At 47.3% G+C, this 21,530-nt stretch overlaps 2 long non-coding RNA genes across 3 annotated transcripts; one reads left to right on the top strand and one right to left on the bottom strand.

Annotated features, from left to right (window-relative positions):
• The first annotated feature begins 8,203 nt into the window (after positions 1 to 8,203).
• On the top strand, positions 8,204 to 18,727 carry LOC309861462. Of its 2 annotated transcripts, XR_014309954.1 has the most exons (4): positions 8,204 to 8,272; positions 8,491 to 9,239; positions 15,419 to 15,488; positions 18,241 to 18,727. It is a non-coding gene; the product is annotated as an uncharacterized lncRNA (long non-coding RNA). The 2 variants fall into 2 exon arrangements; XR_014309955.1 differs by having other exon boundaries at positions 8,212 to 9,239.
• A 366-nt stretch (positions 18,728 to 19,093) lies between these two features.
• On the bottom strand, positions 19,094 to 21,264 carry LOC309861461. Its single transcript, XR_014309953.1, has 2 exons — positions 20,423 to 21,264; positions 19,094 to 19,869 (listed from the first exon to the last, which is right to left on the bottom strand). It is a non-coding gene; the product is annotated as an uncharacterized lncRNA (long non-coding RNA).
• Between the last annotated feature and the right edge of the window lie 266 nt (positions 21,265 to 21,530).

Genomic DNA, 21,530 nt, shown 5'->3' with positions numbered 1-21,530 from the left:
TAATTCATCATGGAGGGGAAAAAAAGATGAGATAATTAACATTCTCTGGCTGGCTTCGGCTAGGAAATAGCTTAGTAAGCACAAGGACATTTTTTGGGCTATTTCCATCACGAGCGTAGAATAAATAAAATGGATCTTTTCTTGCTCTGGACCTGAAGGATCCATGTCAGGCTGGTTGGCCCCGGGGCTCAGCTGAGTTGGGTTCAGACCCTGCACTTAATGGCCAAGAAGCTGGCAGATGCAGCCTTGGGGCTGGCATGGGGGTGGGACAGGGGGTTATGGGAGGTGGGCTCAATGCATTTCCAAGCTGTGACTTCTTCAGCTTCTAGCCCAAACCCTGAGTTTCAACTTTGCAATGAATTGCTCCTTGACCTCTAATTTTTTTTCTCCTCTGATCTCCTTTATCAATGATGGAAACTCACGGAGCCTTCCTTACTTTGCTCTTCTGTAAAATAGGAGAGATAATGCATGACAGTTATTGAAGACAGACCCAGCTTCTTTATCCTCCTCCTCACTAGCCTTTATGAATTGTTTATGACATGTCAGGGTTTACGATGTGCTAACTGTGCTTCATTTGCCTTATTGCATCTGATGCCTCCTGGGATGAATGGTCATTCTTTGAATCTCAGACAAAGTATGATGGAAATAAATATGTTAGACTTCTGTGTCACACAGTGGGAAATAAACCAAGGAAACACGGAACCCCAAGGGGATGGTGCAGGCAGTCGGAGAGGAGCTGGAGCCATAAATGGGTGCTGGGATATACCTAACCTTTACGGTTGACGTCAGGGCAAAGTGGTTTCTCTGTCTCTTAACCAAGAGCAGGGGTGGGTACAGCATGACTGTGCCCTCTGGGTGCCCATCCCATGGGACCTCTGTTGGCAGGAGAGCATCAACCTGCACGGACCATGAGACTGTCCCAGTATGGCAATTCCTGTATTTTATGTTGTTATGATTCTTAAGATGAATTTTTTTTTTTTTTTTTTTTTTTTTTTTTTTAGTTCTGGCTCTGGTTTCTATGCTGATCAACTGACCACTAGCCCAGTCTCTCTATCCTCTCTAAATTCTATTTTCTTGATCCAAGTAGTGAAATTTCAGTGGCGATTTAATGAGTCAGAAAGGAATTGTCCTAAAATGTCTGAACACACTAACCAGTCATTCAAAGTTGTCTCCCACACCCATTCCTACCTACACACCTGTCTCTGCCTCCTTCCCATTATGCCTGATGGAAAGATCATCCTCCTGAATCCAAGGCTGATCCCCGCTGGCACTTGGATCCCAACACATGTCCCCTAAGACCTGATCTCATCGTAAACTCTCCCTCCATCCTTCATCTTTGACTACCCTCCAGCTTCCTAGTTTGGCTCCTTCCAGAAAAAACTAAACTTATTCATATCTCTCTCTCTCTCTCTAATGTTTAAAAAAAAAAAAAAAAAGTCCTCCCTTAATCCCCCAACCTTCTCCTGCTACTGTTTTATCTCTTTCCCCAATGTCAACGATCTAAGAAAGTATGTGTCTCCAGATCCTCACCTCCCACTTAGATCTCCCTGACAACAGACTGGCTGAATCCTGCTGGGCTTCTGAAACTGCTGCCCCTAAGACTACATATGCTCTTGACCACCAAATCCAACAGGCACTTTTAGTCATCGTATGGATCGCTCTGTGGTCATGTACAGAAGCAGTTTCCTTCTTGAAACTCTGTCCTTGGATTTCCCACCACTAGACTTCCCTGTGTTTCTCCAGGTCCACCTGCTCATTTTCCTTCAAAGATTCCCACTGTATTGAGCCAGCTCCAGGCTGTCCTCCCTCCCACTCCACACTCCCTGGGACCTCCCATCCAGTCCCTGTGCCCACAACTCTCCATCAGGTCCATGTCTACATCCTGGATGTTTCTCTGGGGCTCCAGCTCATCCCCACTTGGAGAGCCCACCTGCTTCTGGCACTGGCTTCCTATTTCCACAAACATAATAGCTTAAAACATCACATGCTTATTATAAGAAATCAGTCTCAGTAGGCTAAAATCAAGATGTCAGGAGGGCTGTGTCCCTTCTAGAGGCTTCAAGAGAGAATCTATTGTCTTGTCCTTTTCGGCTTCTAGAGCTCACTGCCCTTGTTGGCTCCTGGCCCAGCACCACTCTAACCTCTGCTTCTGTGGTCACATCTCCTACTCTGCCTCTGCCCTGGGGGCTCCTTCTTATGATTGTATTGGTCCACCCAGGTAATTCGGGATAATCTCCCCCATCTCAAAATTCTTAAATTACTCACATCTGCAAAGTCTCTTTGACACATAATGTAACATAGTCACAGTTTTGGAAGTTATGATGTGGGCATCTTTGGGCAGCCATTATTCTGGCAGTCACACTCCTCAAACTCACTATGTCCAAACCTCTTGCACACCAAGATGCCACTGTCTTGGTAATAAACCACCATCCGTTCCACAGAGCCAGCCAGAAAAGTGTCATCATCCTTGACTCCTTCTTTTCTCTCATCCTTACAGTCAGCTAATAAGCCAGTCCTATCTCCCTCCTTAAATCACTTCTCTCCACCCCTACAACCCAGGAAGGGTACCTTGGTTTGAGCCACCATCACTTCTAACCTGGATTATTGCCACAAATTCTTTACTGCTATTCTTGCCTCCAGTTGCTGTTCATGGAGTGTTGTTTGGAGAACACAAGTATTAATCTTCTTGAAGCTCATCAAGTTCCCATCCACCCCTACCCCCACCATTACCAGGGTAAGATCCAGGCCCCTTAATGTCACTACATGACTCCTCATGACCTGTCTCTCTCTGTTTACCTTTCCAGCCTCATCTTCAGCTACTCTCCTCATGCTCTCTCTGCCTCTAACCACACAGAACAACTACCGATTCCCAGTTAACCTCCTCCTGAAAGTCTTCCCTGATATGAAAGATGGCAAAACTGGCCTGAATTCTTCCCCTCCTCCATGTATCCTCACCCTTGGCAAGACAGCTTAACAGCTCTTCCAGTTAGGAAGTAGAATCTCTTTCCAAACAGCTTGATTCTGAGTTTGGCCATGTGGCTTGCTTTGGCCAATATAATTTGTAACAGTTGTCCCACAAAGAGAGGCTTGAAAAGAGCCCTTGCCCTTCATTTTATCTCCTTTTCTTTCACAATGAGGACCTGCCCCAATGGGTCTGCTGGAGAAAGACATATGGGAAGCAGAGCAGAGATAAAGTAGAACGGACCTCAGCCAAGGCCATTACTGACCAACCAATAGCCAGTTCATGTCCAAATATGTGAGAGAGTCCATCCAAGACCAGCAGGGCCAGCTCCCTGACCTGAAGCTGAACACAGATATTTGAGTAAGCCTAACTGAGACCAGAAGAACCCACCTGCCTACCTAGACTCATGAGCTATACGAATGCTCTTTAAGCCACCAAGTTTGGGGGCAATTTGTTATGCAGATTTATTTTGGTAATATGTAACTGATACACCTCCCTTCCAGACTAGTTCAGGTTCCTTTCTCTGTTTCCATGTCAAGCCTGATCTCCGTCTGTCATAGCTCAGCAGGTCTCTCACAGTATTCTAGCTTTGTGGTTTGTGGTCTGTCTTTCCTACTGGCACACACAGTCCATGAGATCAGTCTGTGTTTAGTTCATCCTTCACCTCGTATCTCAGTGTCTAGCCTACAGTAGTGGAAACACAGAAGACCCTCAACTGACATCTGACAAATGAATAAATTCCAGTGAAGCAACAATGGCATTCTTTCTTCGACTCACTATGGCTGGGTTGGGAGTTGCAGCTCATAGGTGCTTTTGCTTTTCATTCAAAATAACTAAGCTCTCTCACCCCCTCAACCCCAAAGAGAAAGAGAACAGTGCTCGATTCAGATGTAAGAAATAGTTTGTTCACAGTAGGGGATGGCATGCACAAAGATACAGGTTCGGGAATGAGTCTCCCAGATAAATGTGTTTAACTAGGGTACAGCTTCATGGGAAGCCACTGGGACCTCAACTCAGCTGCTCATTAGTGGTTTTATCCTGGAAGAAGCAAATCACCCTTCCAAGCCTCAGTTTCCCCATCTTTAAAATGGGGAGTATAGTACCCACTTCCTGGGGCTGTGATGCAAATGGACCTCCCATGCTGATGAGAGAAGAGGATGTCAGCAGCAATGATGACAATAGTCTACCACCTGAGCTTCTCTAATTCTGACAACCCTGGTAAGGGAAGGGACCCCATTAATGCCTGAGATAGAATTTCCTGCCAGTGCCAGGACTTCAGGCTCAGAATTAGATTGATTCGTAGGAAATCAAGGTAGTTAGAGTTTTTGCATTCATGGGTTTATAGGCTACCCACCAGACTAGATCTAATTCTGTGAAGTTCTAAATCCAGCACAGGGAAATGCCACCATCCCCAGTGTCCTAGAGGTCCTGTGACATCCTGCTACAGCCCCAGTTCCAGTTCTCTCTCAACATAAACTTATATGGTAGCCTTGGAAAGCTCTACCTGTAGGCTTCAGCTTCCCTCTTGGTAAAATGAGAATACTCAACAAGATAAACTCCACAAACTTCTCTAGTTAAATAACCAGGAACTGGTCCTAGGGACTGGCACGTGTAATGCCCTCTTCAACCCCACTTCAGTGTACAAAACCTGGAAAGTTAAAATCTGTGTAGGAAATTCCTGGGGTTCCAATGGGATTTAAGTTCTGCCAATTTAGATGTATCTGCACAAGACTTTGATTTGGAACTGAATCCAGGAGGGAAGACAGAGTGGGGGACATGCATTTGGCTAGTGGGTGGTGGCAGAGGGGGCATGATTTTAGAATCAGTGGCCATGGCAGCAGTGTCCTCATCGTGCAGCTCTGTTGGTGGCCTGGTTCTGTTGTGTCATCTGCAGAGCTGTTGTCTTTCTGGTATTCATCCCAGACCATGGATTCAGCCCACCCAGCAACTGTATGAACAATTTAGTAATAATCCTCTAACAACAGAAATCGTAATAAACACCATTCATCTGTTTATTAATAAACATCTTTCTCTGTAAACTAACTAGAGTTAGTTAGTTTAACTGGATTCTGTTGTCTGCAACTAGGACTCCTGGCTGAAATGAGGAAGGAGGAAGAGAAGAAACAGCAAGACAGGAGGAGGGAAATTATCAGAAGAGGGGCAGCAACCAAGACAGCAGCTAATTTTCTCTGAGTAGATTTCTTCAAAGTGTGGTAAACCCATGGAAAGATGTTCATGTCACACTACATTTTTTAAGAACGTGTATAATCCATACACGTGGGTAGTAAACATTTTAAAAAACATAAACTAAATGTTAGCAGCTGTTATTTCTAGATAATAGAATCACAAGAGGGTTTTTTTTTACTACCTTTAATTGCTCTGTAATGAACATAGATGATAGTGATAGATATGTTTCATTTCCCCTGGACCCCACTCTGATTCTCTGATATTGGCCAGTAGTAAGTTCATCAGTCACATTAGTTCTTCCAAATCGGTGCTAGGCTGAGCATATCCAATATCTCTGAATATACATAATCTCTGCCCCTACTTATACAGAAAAGAAACCTGAGACCCAGGGACATGGTATAGTTGATCCAACTTACATCCTTTTAATGTGTTACCTCTCTCTGATAACAAAGGCTTGTAAAGCAACTAGAAGCACTAGTTTGGAAGTCGAAGTCTGGACTCTAATCCTGTTTGGTCATTTCATAGATCTGTAGCAGGAGTTTCTTAACTTCTGTGAGTCTCTATTTCTTTCATTTGAAAATTGGGCATCATAATAGTACCTGCCTCTTGGGCTGCTGTGAGGATCCAGTGAGATACTTGTATGCAAAAAGCTTGGCAAATCATGCTCGGTAATTGTTAGCAGTTGCTATCACTATTACTATTATTATTATTATTATTATCCTCCTGTAATAGGACTCTATTCATATATTTCTTCAATTTGGAGAGGAATAAGGACAGAGATTTCTTTCCTGGGACACATTAAATCATGCTGATTCTGATTTCTGCAAGAGTGGGGATGCTGCCCTAATCATCTTGGTGCGGTCAGCATCCAGCCTAGCGGATGCTAATTTGAATGAATGAGTAGGTAGATGAATAGGTGGACGGAAGGACGAACAGAGACAAATAGATAGGTGGGAGGTAAACAAATGAGTGTATTACTCGTGGGATGGATGTGGGGAAGGAGGACCTTAAGTGATTTAGGACGTCAAATGCCTGGCTGGGAAAGCAGGTCGTTGAGTGGAGCCACAGAAGGGTAGATGAATGATGGACTGGGTGGGTGGGTGGGTGGGTGGATGAGTGGATGGGTGGAACAATGACTGGATGGGAGGAAGAGAGGGTCTTAAGTGACTTAGCTGTGAATAAAAGCTTGGACGGATGGGAAAGCTGGTAGTTAGGAGGAAGAGCAAGCTGGTGGATGAACAATGCGGTGGGGTGGGTAGATGGTTGGAAGGATGGTTGGATGGATGGATGGATGGATGGATGGATGGATGGATGGATGGATAGATGGATGGATGGATGGGAGGAAGAAAGGGTTTTTAATGATTCAGAGCGTGAAAGAATGCCTGGATGGATGGAAGGTGGTTGTCCAGGTGACTGGATGGGAGGGTTACAGTTGGACAGAGGCACAGATGGCTGCTTCCCGGTTTTTCTCCCCCTGCATCACCACAGCCCACCCTTTCCCAGTTCCAAGGCCCGGAAGTCGCGCAGACCGACCCGGCTGGGGCGCTCTCCCCCTCCCGCCCCCCCCCCGCATCCCCGCCCCCCCACACCCCTGCCCTTATGGAGGAGCGTCCCTGGAGAGCTCTCGGGCAGCCTGGCAGCTCCAAAGGCGGCGGGGTCCGGTGGCAGCGCTGGGACGAGGGGCACGGGCCGGAGTCCCTCCCCCCTCCCCAACCCCGCACCTAGCCCAGCGCCGGGTCTGCGCCCTGCTCTCCCGCATTGACGTCGGCGGCGGCGGTGGCCAGGCTCTCAGGAGCCTCGGTGTGACGCTGCACATCCAACGCGGCTGCTAAAAAAAGGGCTGTGACTCACCGCCCGCAGCTCAAACTTCCAGGAGCGCGGGCGGCGCGGGGCGGGGGGTGGAGGCCAGCGGCGCGGAGCCCAGGGCGCGGGTCAGCGGCCAGGTGTGTCTCGAAAGCAAACCAGCGAGGACGCGGCGCAGCAGCCCGGTCGGGGCAGGGGCGGGAGGAGGTAGGGGGCCCAGGAGTCCCCAAGGGCCGCGCCAGCTCCCAGCTGCCGAGGTTCGGCCCGACCTCCAGGCCTGGGTTCCACCGGTCAGAGCTCAGAGCCAGCCCTTGTCGGGATAAAGAACTCCACGTGGCAGGGGGCAAAGTGGCAAGTGGCTCCCATTCTGCACTCTGCTCTGTGGCCTAACTCTGCGAATTTGCATTCACTTAACCCTCAAAATTCCACTTTGCAGATCCGGAAACTGAGCCCAGGGAGGGAAAGGAACCTGTCAGAGGTGACCCAGGTGGTACAACCAAGTCTCTCAATACATTTCATACAATTGTAATATGATAGACAATGTAGGGCCCCTGCTGTGTGTCCAGGCCTGTGCTGGTGACACAGAGCTGGATGAGAGTGGTCCCCGCTGCCATGGAGCTCTTTCCCTGCCACCTCTGGAAGCATTGACTGGGGGGGGGGGGGGGGGACCGACAGGAGCAGGACAGAACTCAGTTCCATCCCTTCCCTCCCCCCAAACATTTCTCAGCCCTCCAGAATGAAGGTGACAACAGTGACTAAGGCAGATTTAATTCATTCATCCACCAAGCAATTATTAAGCCCCTAATAAGTGCTGGGTAAGCCAAGTAACCCTGACCAACCCATCTTCACGGAGCACATGTCCTGCAGGGAAGACAGAAAACCGCATTAAGTGAGAAGGGCTCAAGAGACACAGCACCCAGCCTGACCCAGGCAACCAAGGAAGGCTTCCCTGTGGAAGCAGCCTTAACGCCAGGGTGTGGAGGATAATGAAAAACTGGGCAGATGGAGAGGAGGAGGAGGGAAGAGCGTTTGAGTCTGAGAACAGCATATGTCTAAGCTCAGAAGTGTGAGGTTGTGGTAGGCTTGAAGAACTGAAAAATGTTCCGTATACCTGCAACAGTGGGGGCAAAGGAGGAAGGAAAAGTGGGGAGGGGCAGGAAGTGGGAGCCAGTCCTGAGGTGAAAGGTGTTAAGGACCTGGGGCTTAGCCAGAGGGTAGACCAGCTGACAGCTCAGCTCAGCACACCAGCAGCTGCATTCACAGAGAGCAGACTGAAATCTGTTCTGCTTGTACCAAAGAGGGCAGAACAGATGACAAATGGTGCGAAGGGGACACCAAGGAAGGCTTCACAGTGGAGGAGGTGTCTAAGCTGGGCCTGGTGGACGGATTTTCTGTTGAAAGGAAAAGGAGAGAGAGAACAGTCTGGGAAGTGGCAGGCGTGGCATAGAACTTCATCCAGACTCTTGTAGATGCTCTTGAAAGGTAAGGGTGATGTTCACGAGACCAAGGCTAATGCAGCATCATTTTTCTGGGGACAGGACTGGGATGAAGTGGCCCGCCACGAACACCATAGGAACAGAAGACACCGCCCTGGTCCTTAGGAAGCTGCCGATCATTGGTGCCAACACCTGGAGAACAGCATCACTTAATTCTTCAACAATATGCATGGAGCAACTACGTGTCAGGGGCTGTGATGGACACCAGAAACCCACTGGAGAATAAAAACAGACATGATGCTCACTCTCATGGAGACTGATTCTGGGAGGGAAAATAATTTTTTTAAAAAGACCCAGGCACCATGAGAAGGCAGCAGAGGACTGGTCTACTCTGAAGATTCCTACTCTGGGCAGGAATCATTACTAATGCGACAAGTGGGCCTGGATGTGAACAATGAGAAGGAGAGAACAAAGCAGAGATGGGAGAGAAGAGTGTTCCTGGAGAGGGAACAGTGCTTGCAGATGCCCCCAGGGGAAGAAGGTCAGGTGACTGGGATGGGGAATGAGGGAGAGCTTGGTCCAGAATGAGGCTGTTCAGCAGGTGTCATAAACTACCCAACGATTGGGGATTGTATCCTGGAAACACTAGGATGGGTTGGAGTCTCTCTAACTGGGGCAAAATTGAGGGCAACCCACTCCAGGTGCTCTGGGTGTGCAGAGAAACAGGGAAGGAACAGACTCTCCGTTTACTGACTTTGCTCTTTTCTCATCTCACCGCATTTAACTCTGACCACAAGTCTGCAAGGTTCTCATCTCCATCATCACGAAGAGACACCTGAGATCCAGAGAAGGTAAGTGATTTGCCCCGTGTCCGCGGCTTGTTCGGGGAAAGAAACCAAAATCCAAATGACAATCTCTGTAATCCCATGATCTTTCTAATGGGGATGAGATAAGCCTCCCAGAAGAAGGTAGAGCCAGAAGTTAGTGCGAAGTAGGATTTGGATAGCTAGAAAGGAGGTAAAAAAGCTTTTCTCAAGGGACAAGAAGTTGTCATCAGGGTAGACATGAGACTAAGAACGGCCTAAGAAATAACGCAGGAACTGCATACACAGAATATAATGCAGAAAATGCAGGGGGAAAAAGACAGGAAGGAAATATTAATTAAAAAAAAAAGATTGCTCTCAGAGGTTTATCTCTGAGGATTATGCTTAATTTTTATTTAAATTTTTGCTTGACTATGTTTTCTAAATTTCCCGTAATGAATAGCAGTTTCTTGTATAAATAGAAGAGAGAGTAGCAGTTATATTTTAGGGGAACCAGGTTAATTTTTTCAGTTCTTACAGTCAATAGTTACATCATATTAATTTTTTCATCCTCCTATGAGGCCCAGCACAATGCCTGCCACATAGTAGGTGCTCAGTAAAAAGAAATCAAAGGATGAAGTCTTTGGGGATGTGTGTTAAGGAAGTCAGGGTGGCTGAAGGCCGATTCTGGGGTTTTGCTCTGAAACAAGCTTCAGATCCACACTTTAAAAATCAGTCTTGAAACAAACCCTTGGAACTCTGAATGCACCTGGAGTTGCCTTCCTAACCTGTAGTGACCACACGCTTCCCCAACGCATGGTCACAGCCAACAAATTCCTTGGCAAGTTTTAATTAAGCTCTTTCAATGTGTCCACCTTGCATAGGCTCGATGGGGGAACAGATAACAAGAGCCGTATAAACCAGGGCCCCTTGCCAGAGCAAATATTTTGATACTGAATGACTTGGCTGCCTCGAAGCAGGCGAGACCCGAGAACACTGGCTCGGAAGGCTGCCTCTGCTAACCGAACAGCACAGCATACTATGATGTTATAATATTAGGTTCTTAATCATGGAAACACTGGCGTCTGTTTCGGCAGAAGCTTCCTCCCAGATGGTGCATCCTACTGTTTTTGTCGTCTGGAACAGTGTGAGGTTTCTTAAATGGCTATAAGCTTCCAAATCATCTCCCACACAATGGCAGCCTGTTAATTAAGTGGTCCCTTTGTGATTGCATTTGATAAATAGAAGATGAGAAAGGTTTATCGAGCTGTGAAGAATAAAAGCAAGACACAGCAACAGGAAGGGGCTCCGTGGGTGGAAAGGTCTTTGTGTGGGCGTTGTCCGGGGAGCTTCAAGGGAATTAAGGACAGCTTTGCAGGCACAGAGAGGAGAAGGCTGGGATTCACACAGACCACACGCTGCTGCCTCTGCCTAGTGGACGGCCAGCCAGATGCGCATGGTGTGTGAGGTGCTTCGTGGCAGAGGCAGGCAGGGGAGGTGGAAGCCTTCCAGTCTTTTCTGTGTTGAGTGACTGGCGTCGATTGCCGACGTGTGGTTGTCAGTCACACTGCCCGGCACAGTTTTGATTCCAGTTGTCAGAACTCGGAATGCACAGCTCCAAAAGAGTATCTGCTTTGCAGGTAGTGTGCTGCGTTCTTGGAACAGCAGATGACGGGTGACAATATACAATTTCATATGAACGCTCGGGCCGTGAACTTGACTTGGAGGGTTGGTGAAGTTGCAGGTCTCACTTGTTAAACTTGGCCTTCCTCAACAATTGGACACCTTTCTCCCAAACAGCACTTCAGGGAATCAAGCCTAGAGAGAAGTGGCATCCTCGGTTGAACACAGAGCTCTGTGGGCCACCCTCCGGCCTCGGGAAAGAAATACATCAAGCCCAGGCTAGAGAAAACATCTGTGATACCTGAGGATGTCTTTGTCTTTCCTGCTGGTTCCATCTTATTTCAAACATTCGTGTGATGACTCCCTATGAGGCATTTGCAGGGAGGAAGGCACGTATCTGGGGAGGAAAGGACTGGGCTGATAGGCTCCTGCTTTCATGGTTCTGTGGACCACTTGACAGCCGAGGCTTCGGCTCTTATCTTTATACTCCCAACACCCCGCACAATGCCTGCTGCTGGTGCTCAATCAAGGTTAGCTGAATGACTGCGTGAAGGGAGGCTATTTCCCACCCCCTCCTGTACTTAGTATTGTTCTATATCTTCTTCAGCTCCCTCCTCCTGCTATCATTAGTGCTTATTTTTCTGGCTTTGGAGGCTATTGAGAACAGCTGGGTCTCAACTCCTGCTCTCTCGCTCTTCATGGATTTGAAAGCTGTCAATAACTCACCTTTCAGCCTTCAGTCCTCCAGCTCCCTCTGGTCTGCCCCTGGCATCAGCATCTGCTCTTGGTCACTTGTCATAAGGAAAGGAATTTGTCTGGTATCTGATAGACCTTTAGAGCCTGCAAAGGTTTTCACTTGTTGAAGTATGATTTCAGGGGCTGCAGAAGAGCCACTAATAACCCCCCAACATCACACCGTCAACATGTTCCCAAATACCACCTCTCGCCCCACTCCTCCCACCTTAAAGTCCGGCATCAGCAAAGTTAACTTCCATTCCGCCGTTAAAATATGGTTTAGAGACCACTTCCTCTAAAACAGGCATCACACTGACATGCACATTTGTGTACACGGTAGTTATACCACCTCCCGCGCCGAAGGGGAGTTTATGGTTCAGAGGAAAACTGGAAAAACACAGGACAGTCCAGAAACTTCGTGCCAGGCCAGACCTGCCCAGCAACAAATCTTTCACCACAGCCATTAGGTTCAGTAGTCACTAAGGTACTATTATTGTTATTATTGTTTACTATGATTACAATCAGAATACTACTGTTGCCATGAGTGCATTTCTACAATCTAAACACTAGGCCAGTGGACTTCTGCTTCCTTTGTGACAACCAGATTCTTGATTACTTTTTTCACAGCTGTTTACAAACTAAGCTGATCCTTTTGTTTTTTTTAAGTATCAACAAATACTCTTATAAAATATTCCCAGGCTGTGTCAAAGAGAAAGGTTTTGACTGCTGGTAAATTTAAAGAGAACTGGGACTAAAGATAGATAGATAGACAGACAGACAGACAGATAGACCAACCAACCGACCAACCGACCTGGGACTAAGAGGAAAGGATTTCCTGCAGGTAATAAACACAAGACAACATTGGGACCTAACGGAGACACTTCCTTGTCCGTCTTTCAAGCATTTTCTTCTCCCTCTCAGGCATGGGAGAGCCTCAGTTTGGCAGCTGACTTCTGGAGGAAGTTGTGGAAACTGGTTAACTCTTGGTCACGTGTTGTAGTGATGAGCCAGTAGCATCTTTTTTTTTAAAATATTTTATTTATTTATTTGACAGAGATCACAAGTAGGCAGAGAGGCAGGCAGAGAGAGACAGGAAAGCAGGTTCCCTGCTGAGCAGAGAGCCCGATGCGGGGCTCGATCCCAGGACCCTGGGATCATGCCCTGAGCCGAAGGCAGAGGCCTAACCCACTGAGTCACCCAGGCGCCCCCAGTAACATCTTTGACTCTGAGTACCCACCTCCTCCTACTGGGAGGTTACCCCACTTGTGTTCCACTGTCACAGCCACCTCTGGATCCTAGTGTCTCATTTCCCACTACAGGCTCCCACTGCAGAGAAAAAGGCTTTCTCACTGGTCAGGCGCTCCTGCCTACCATCCATTACTGTCTCTTTGCCTAGCTTCTGGTCTCCTACCTTCTGAATTCTGTGTCCCTTTTGACTCCTTGCCCATGTTGTTTGAACTTGTGTAGATGCCTCTGTGGTACAGGCTGCCCTTTTGCTTGATTAGCCTCGCTTCCTTCCTGGTCTCCACAAGCCATAATAATCACGGCCCCCATGGAACAAATAGGGGAAAAAAAAAAAAAAAAAAAGACCTTTGCTTCCCTGACATCCCCTTGAGATGACAGAGGGGAGCCATCTGGCTGCAGATTCCTGGACAAGACATGGGTCACAACCTTCCCCCAAACAGGGTCTTCCTTGCACATCCTAGTTATTTCAGACCATGGCCTAAGCACTTCCGACACTCTGACCCTTGGTGTTGTCCTCACTGGCCTTCTGGTGAGATGGAGAACACTGAATGGCAAATAGCAAATCCATAAAAGAACTGGAGTGTTGGGCATCCCCCTTCAGCCTTGCTCGCCAGAAGACATCATTCCCTCCAGAAGCATGGAAGAGAATGTTGTTGTTATTTCTGTAGATTTTCTCTTTTAGAGCAGTTTTAGGTTCATAGCAAAATTGAGTAGAAAGTACAAAAAGTTCCCAAAAACACCACCACCACCACCACCCTCATATGTGCACAATGTTCACCGCCATCAATGGCTCCCACCACAGTGGCACGTCCACTACAGCCCATGAACCTACATGGACACATCATCATCACCCAAGTCTGTAGTTCACATTCTTGGTACTGTACGTTCTGTGGGGTTTGACATGTGTACCGCCATCCGTCCATCATTGTAGGACCATGCAGAATAGCTACAATGCTCCCCAAATCCTTTGTGTTCTGCCTGTTCATCCCTCCCTCTCCCCAAACCCTGGAACACACTGGCCCTTTCACTGTCTTCATAGGTTTGCCATTTTCAAAATATTATACAGTTGCAATCATACAGTCTGTAGCCTTTTCTTAATGGCTTCTTTCACTTAGTAATAGGCATTTAAGTTTCTCTGTATCTTTCCATGGCTTGTAGCCCTCTTCTTTCTAGCTCCAAATAATACTCCATCACCTGCACACAGCACAGCTCATAGATTCCGTCACCTACTGAAGGACACCTTAGCTGTTTCTAAGATTGGCAATTATAAATAAAGCAGTTATAAATATCCATAGGGAATGTTGTTTTTAATTACATTTTTAACTGGGATGACTTCTTGAAGAACAGGAGGGATGAGTTACAACAAATATATGTGGCTCAGAATGTAGGCAACATAGTCAACCCAAGACTTCCCAAATACCTGTCATCAAAATTGTCTATAGGAAATCACTCAGAAAGCTTATCAAAGACATAGATGTTTGAGCCCCACTCCTAAAGACTGACCTAACAGGCCTGGAAAATCACCAGGTTTAAGGAACACAGGTTTTAACTTCCAGAAGGAAGGAAGGAAGCAGTGGAAAGTTGAAGTCTTGTTCACACCAGGAAGGATCATGCACATTGAGGAGGTTGGAGACAAGCATCCAAAACTCATCCGATGGAGACATTTTGTTCTTCTCTGAGCCTCTTGGGGAAATGACTTGGTGGCTAAAAGAATTGTTGATATGTGCTATCCTCTCCCATTAAAAGGAGCTAAAAAAGCCCTGGGCACCAAGATGTGAACTATTTCCTTCAGGGTAGAATAGAGCCACTAAAAATAGCCTTGGAAAATAAGGAGTTGTAGAGGTTCAACAAGGAAAACAAATCAGAAATAAATTTGGCACTGCAAAAGAAAGCAGGAGAAAGAGACAAACTCTCACAAGCAGTTGAGAGAAAGAGGCTATTAGCTTGGGTACATAAAAGCAGGTACATTTTTCCCACCCACAGAGCTGCTGGCTGGCATTCCTGCAGTGTAAATCAGTCCCTCCTGAGCAAAGGGAGATGAGTCAGAGAGTCAGCCAGGATAAGCTAGGTTATGCCAGGGTAACAAACAACCCCCCAAACCTCACAGGCTACACCACATAGAGGGGGTTTCTCATCTGTGTTATCTGTCTGCTCTAAATCCTCGCTAAGAAAGACAGGGCCTATATGAAGTCTCAAGACTGGATGGAGAGATCCCAAAGGTTCTGTTGCCCCTGCCCTCCGTGAATGGAAGTGATAGCTGCCTGTTAATGAAGATATCCTCTCTGATTGCTCCAGGGACAAACGTATCACAGAGGGTTTGTGGTTGGTGGAGCAGGTGCCACAGTCGGAGGCCTGGGTGTATATCCGAGCTCTGCTACTCAGCAGCCCTGTGCTTTGGACAAGTCATGGAAACTCTCTGAACTTCTGTATCTATGCCTGTAAAGCGAGCATAGTAGTACACATACCACATCCAGCTGTGATTCTACAAGCCAAAGAACTCAGAAGTCTCCTCACCAAGCTTGGCACACATTGACATGGCAGCAAAACCAGATCTATCAGGACATGAGGCTATGTATGGCCTTTATGTTATCCATCTCTTGTGACTGTTTCTCTTTTCATTGCAGAAATATGTATATGTTTGAGGACAAGATGTCGCTACACACCGTGTTGGGTGGGCTGAAGAATATACAGCAGGTAAACTGTATTACCTCCCATGCATTCTGTCACACACCTGGTCTCAAGGGTTTTAGGGACGATGCTGTGGACCTGAACTTCTCTTTCTCCAACAGTTGGAGGGAATAAGGGGAAAAGAAGGCACGTAAAACTCCTAGCATCCCACCTCCTACACAGTCTGTGCTCAACAAAGAAGAGTTACTACTGAAATTATTGTTCCTCCCCATTTCCCTGTGGACAGAGAGGAAGCGAATGTAGGAGGTTGTGCAACTAGAGATAAATAGGACAAGGTCAGGTTAGTCCCTGTGGTTTCAGCCTCTTGATTTGTCTTTTGCTTTCTCCTAAATAAGGAAAAAAAAAAAATACATAGAATTGAATACAGACCATGAGAGCGCAGACAAGGAGAGTCAACAAAAGTAAGACTCAGGCAGGCGGAAAGGGCTCTCCCCTGTGCTTACAGAAGCAGCCCAGCAGGAGCTCAGTGCTGTGGGCCGCCAGGGACATCTGCTTTCCTGGAGGCCTCTTTGAATGTACAGTTGAAGAGTCTCACTTGAGCAAAGGACTCAGAGGGAGGAGACGGGCTCTTCAGTCCTTACGCTGCCTTTCACCTTCCAGGGAACTTCAAGATTCCCAGGTCTCAGTTTTCTTACATAAAAATGGGCCAATCGTGCAGTCCTGGCTCCAACTGCCTGATTACAGGGGACATGTAAAAAATGTCTCCAGTGTGAATGCACTTGGAGAGGGAAAAATCTGTGTTTGCAGGTAGAGCGTAATTATTCATTCGACTCCATGCAGGAGATTGGTGAGGGAGCTGACATCACACAGGGAACTCTGGTTCACTCGTTCCTTAATCATGCTGCTCTTGTCAACTCTAATGGCATTGTTATTTGCACTTGGCTCCCTCACCTCTGCCAGAGCCGTTTGTGCTTGTCAGTTAAGGCCAGCGTGATTGAGTTTTCACGAGATGCAAATTAACTGCACAGCTTTAGCCCCACCATCACAGACAGACAATTGAAATCAAGGCTTTGGGATATGGTTTTTAGGGTAACAAATGACAGTCATTTGAAAGAAAACAAATACAGACAGGACACATATTTGAAAATTTGTTCTTCCCACTTCTTCTGTCTTTTGCTATGTCTGCAGACTTTTTGGCCAATGGCTTTCTCGCTGTCTTCATGTCTTCTGTTAAGGACATGCATTTTGGGGTCAGATCAGAGTGAGCCCCCAGGGTCTACTGCTATCATCCGACTAAGGCCAAGAAAGCAGGAGGACTGCTGGGACAGGATGACGTGACTTTGGTGGCATCCATGACTACTGAGGCTGGTCATTATAAAAAGACAAGCGGGTGGGTAGAGCCACATGTCACACTAGGGCTAGAAGAAAGGACCTGGTAGGGAAAAGCCTGCCCATTCGTCTGGCAAGGCAAGAACACATGAGTTTCCTACAGGCCATGGGGATGCTGCAGAACCCAGCATGGCCTAAGCCCCCGTGGGAGGTACCCAGTAGAAAGATGCTATTAGGCAAACAGCAAGAGCTAAGAATGTCATAAGAGGTCAGCCTGAGTGTTCAGTCTGGGCCGCTAGGAATTTGCAAGTCTGCTCGTGAGATCCACTGAAGGCACACCTGCCAAAGAGGGCACTGGTGACCAATTCCGTCCTGGAAGGGGGTCCCTTTGCCCTTAATACCCCTGCCCTGACTCTAAAGAAGCCAGCCAGCCATAGGGACAGGAAAGAACGTCAAGTACAAGTGAAAGAAGAGACTGCCCCCCACCCCCACTGCAGATCCTTCTAGCCTAAGTTGGGGGGTGCAGGCATTCTGAAAGAGAGGGGACACTAAAGGTTTAGTATAGCCTCGAGAGGGCCATTTAATACCTGAGTTGAGTCTGAATGATCAGAGCAGTACTTGTTTTCATAAACTAACCTGAAGAGAAAACAGAAGCTAGGTCTGTCCAAGATGCCACCAAGGGACTGGTGTGGGGTCTGTAGAACAGTCACTAGGCAGCACAGCAGCTGGAAGGCAAACGAAACTCACTTCCTGTTGGTGCCCCCTGCCCACCTCCCCAAGTTCAGCCCCCATGACCAATGGGCACAGAGATCAAGTGCTTAGCTCGGGTACCAGAGCCCAGCTCAGCTGTCAGGAGACAGCAAGTCTTCCTGTTACCTTTATCTTCACACCCACAGCAATCTGATGGAGCCCTTTTAGTCAAAGCACAGAAATATAATATATCTAGTAATTGAGAGGATGCAGAGATTTCTTACCCTGTCTTTTAGAATTTAAAAAGCCCTTGTCTTCACAGGTGAATTCAGAACCATCTTCAGAATCAGGCTGCCCAGCACTCTGTCAATACACTGTAATCGAGACCTGCAAGGGCCCTTCTCACACCTCAGAACATTACGGTGATGTTGTGTCTGCCACTGGCTCCAGCCACAGGGAGGGAGCGTGGGGTTGCTGGTGGGGCTGCTTATCCTCCAGACGCCTGTCTTAGGCATCTCATTAGAACAGAGTCCCCCATGCGCTCGGAGCCTGCCTTTCATCGCCCACCATCAAAATCTTCCCGTTCTAGAGCTCATTTCCCCTTGCTCCTGCTCTCTGCTTGCCTAGCCTTGCCTGATAAAACAAACCATTCATGCACATAGCTCCACGAGGCCAAGGGCCCACATGTGAATCCTCGTTCTGTCGTTTAGTCTCTGAGGACCCCAGGCAATTCCCTCCCTCTCTGCGTTCCCATCTGTGCAATAGGAATGACCATGCCTGCTCTGTTTTTATCTCACAGGCGCTGCTCTGGGGATTGGTGGCAGTCATGGATGTGGAAGGGCCTAGAAAACTTGAAGGCATCATACAAATGATTATTGAGATGCTCAGGAGTGTAATGTCCTCATTCATTCAACCTGAATAACACTGTTTATGAATAGGTTAGACCGCAGTGGACTTCAGGGGTGGGAATCCTAGCTATGTGATGGGGTCAGGATGAAACCCATTTTCAACAAACTTCACTCTGTCTCACTAACTACTTAAAGATCCAGTCATGCTTCTGATCTGAATATCTCCCTAGACTCAGTACTTGATCTGGCCCACACTAGAATCGGCCCCAAATTCTCTGGATTTAAAAGAAAAAAAAATGCTATTAGAATCAGAGCCTTCTTTGGAATGTTCTCCCCCTTCCATGTCAGCCTGGCCTGCGCTGGGCACTCAGAGCCTCTAATGCAGTCAATATTGTGGCTCAACTCAGCCCTTCGCTTGTATAAGGAAATGCCTTTTATCTGATGCTCTAGTGCCCATCCCTGTGCATGTTATTCTAGTCAGACTCACCTGGGCAGCCCTCAGCCCTGGCCCAGAACCTCCTGAGGAGAGGCCTTTGTCCTCAGCGCCGACAAGCAATGCAAGCTCGCTCAAGCCAAGAAAAACATTTCCATGGGCCCCCAAGAGGTAACGTCCAACTCCATCACAGCTCCAGACTGAGTCGAGCAATTAAATCCACAGCTGCCCCTGCCCAAAACCTCAAAAATGTTAACATCTTGCACGTGTCAAGAGGGTTATTTATGAAACTATTTGCTTGTCAACCCCAGGAGGACGTTCTGTACTTTTTTGCTGGAATACTGTATATTTATGAACCATGGCTCAAAAACTAACTTTGGCAGGAATATTTATCAGAGAGGAAATTCTATCAGCCCCTTGCAAAGCGCAGCCTGGATTCGGTCACCGTCACACGGTGGTTGGGCAGGGTCCCGGTAGACAGCCAGTCCGTGGCTCCCTGCTGGAGGAATGAATTCCACGTGTGTGTGTGTCTTCGGGGGAAGGATTTCAGTTCAGATAAGAAGCTTGCTTTCTCACTCGCCCTGTTTTGAATCTCCACTCCCCCATTCTCAATCTCAAGTAATTAGCCTTGAACGTCGATTTAACATGTCCTCTATTTGTTGCCTCCCGCCTTGGATCCTTTAGCGGATCCAGCCCTGACCTCATAAAGTCTCCCAGTTTGGAGAACTAGCCTTCTGACCGCCCAGATTTAGGATCTGGTCATCTGGGCCTAGTGTGCGACACATAGAGAGCCAGCTGGTGAGCGAGCACAAGGCTTGGTGTAATGTGGGACAGACCCTAATCTGGGACAGTGAAATGCTCAGAAGGAACTGTTGACACCAGCCTGCCTCAAGACGGCACCCGTGGAGCTAGGATGCCTCCAGCATGTCCCCACGGTCAGCTTCCTCGGCCAGTAAAGTCTTCTGCTGACAGGAATTCTGTGCCTGTCCAGCATCGTGCTGGGTTTCTTGCTCTCTCTTGAGCTTGGGTGATGAACTTATAATTCATTTCTTGTCTCTCTTCACGACTGAAGAGCCTCAGTGGGGAGTGGCCTGTGAGGTGTGGATCTTGTCCAGTGACAGATCAAGGAACATGTGTATCCGGGGACCTAGGGAGACCCAGAGTAACAGAGAGCTCTTCACACTCGAAAAGTGACATATGCTGTAATACCTATATTTTTCTTCTTAAGAGCTTTTGAGCCCTGATTAAACGCTTGTTCCTAAAAATCTTGACCTGTAATGACACGCCTGGTAGGTGTCCTTGTAGATAAAGTAAAATCCTTGAGCTAGTTTCCCAACCAGGCCTCAGAGTAGCTATACTAAATTATGATTATTGCCATTTGTCAAATATTTGGCATTTAGCACACTCTATTTCCGATTCTTAGAAACTGCAAAGATTTTATCATTCCTATATTATAGGTTTAAAAAAAAAAACATAAAAAGCCCAAGATGTGGAGGGGTTAAGTAGGTTTCTGACAGCCACACAGCTGATTACAGGTAGAATTGGTATTTAAATCCAGAATGAACCTGTTCTTTGATGGGACAGAAGAGAAAAGAGATTAAGGAGTTGAAGGAAGGAGAGAGGAGAAAAGTTGAAGCATAAATAGAAACAACTCTGGGGAGTTTGGTGTTATTTACCCCAAGTTGCCCTTCCAGACTCACTTGACCTCCTTGAGGGATGCTGGCCGCCAGGAGGACATGTCCTTCTGTGGAGGGCCCCAGTGTGAACATCCAAGGAGGTCATCTTTGGACTTGGGCAGGGAGGTCATCTTTGGACTTTCTGGCAATGGAGACACAAGCAGATCCTGCAAGGAGTCATTCGGGGCCAAGTCAGGAATCTCAAATCCCTGAAAGCTTCTGGGGCCAGTCACAGGGACTCAGACTCCCCCGAATGTCTTTCTGTGCCAAGGTCAGGGCACAGAACTAAGCTGTTTCTTTATTGGTTCCTCTCCTGCCCCAGCCTTAGTCCACCCCACCCAAAGCTGGCATCTTGCCGGCAGAGAGCAATGCGTCTTGGGAGAGCAGGGTCGTTAGGGCCTCAGGCCACAGTCAAGGCTCTGGAGGCTGTGGGAGGGCCCCCACGATGTGAGGTCAGCCCAGGCTATAAATCCCTGGCCTGGGCATGGACACAGAGCCAGCAAACTCACTTAGTAGTGCACAGGGGAGGGGAGTGGTAGGTGGGAGGAATGTTTGAGGAAAGGCCTCAAACAGCCTCCAGACCTTGGTGAAGAAGGGGCTTTACTCAAAGGCTTCATCCAAATATGATTTGTTTCATGAACACAATAGATCACGTTTTGAGCCTCCCCATCCTTGTGAATTTGAGCAAAGAAAGACTGCATGAGTGTGCCCAAAATACCCCATCCATAAAGTCAAGCCTTAGGCTGGTTCTAATCCTTATTCTGCTGATGTGTGAGTTTAAGCGTATCTCTTGACGTGTGAAAAAAACGGGAAGAACACTTTATAATCTAATAAACCCTAGAAGACAGAAGTTGTGTATTTCAACTCTTAATTCAGAAGATCTCCTTTCATATGTGGGTATATGGCTTTGGATGAGTTACTTAATCTCAATTTCTTAGTCCTTAAAATGGAAGCAATGAAATCCCTACTCCACAGGGGTGTGGTGAAGCTAAACTAGAGCATGAGTATACACAGATTTCCTTCCTGGCATATAAGTGCTCAAGAACTTTGAGCTTTTAAAAACAATTACTAATTCAAATTCCTGGAGAAAAAAATACAACCATGGGAATAAGAATGTACTTGGGACATTGTA

The sequence above is a fragment of the Mustela nivalis genome (assembly GCF_964662115.1).
Source record: "Mustela nivalis genome assembly, chromosome: 3".
NCBI classification, from domain to species: Eukaryota; Metazoa; Chordata; class Mammalia; order Carnivora; family Mustelidae; genus Mustela; species Mustela nivalis.
Note: the sequence above shows the minus strand (reverse complement) of the source record. Positions and strands in the feature narration are given on the sequence as shown.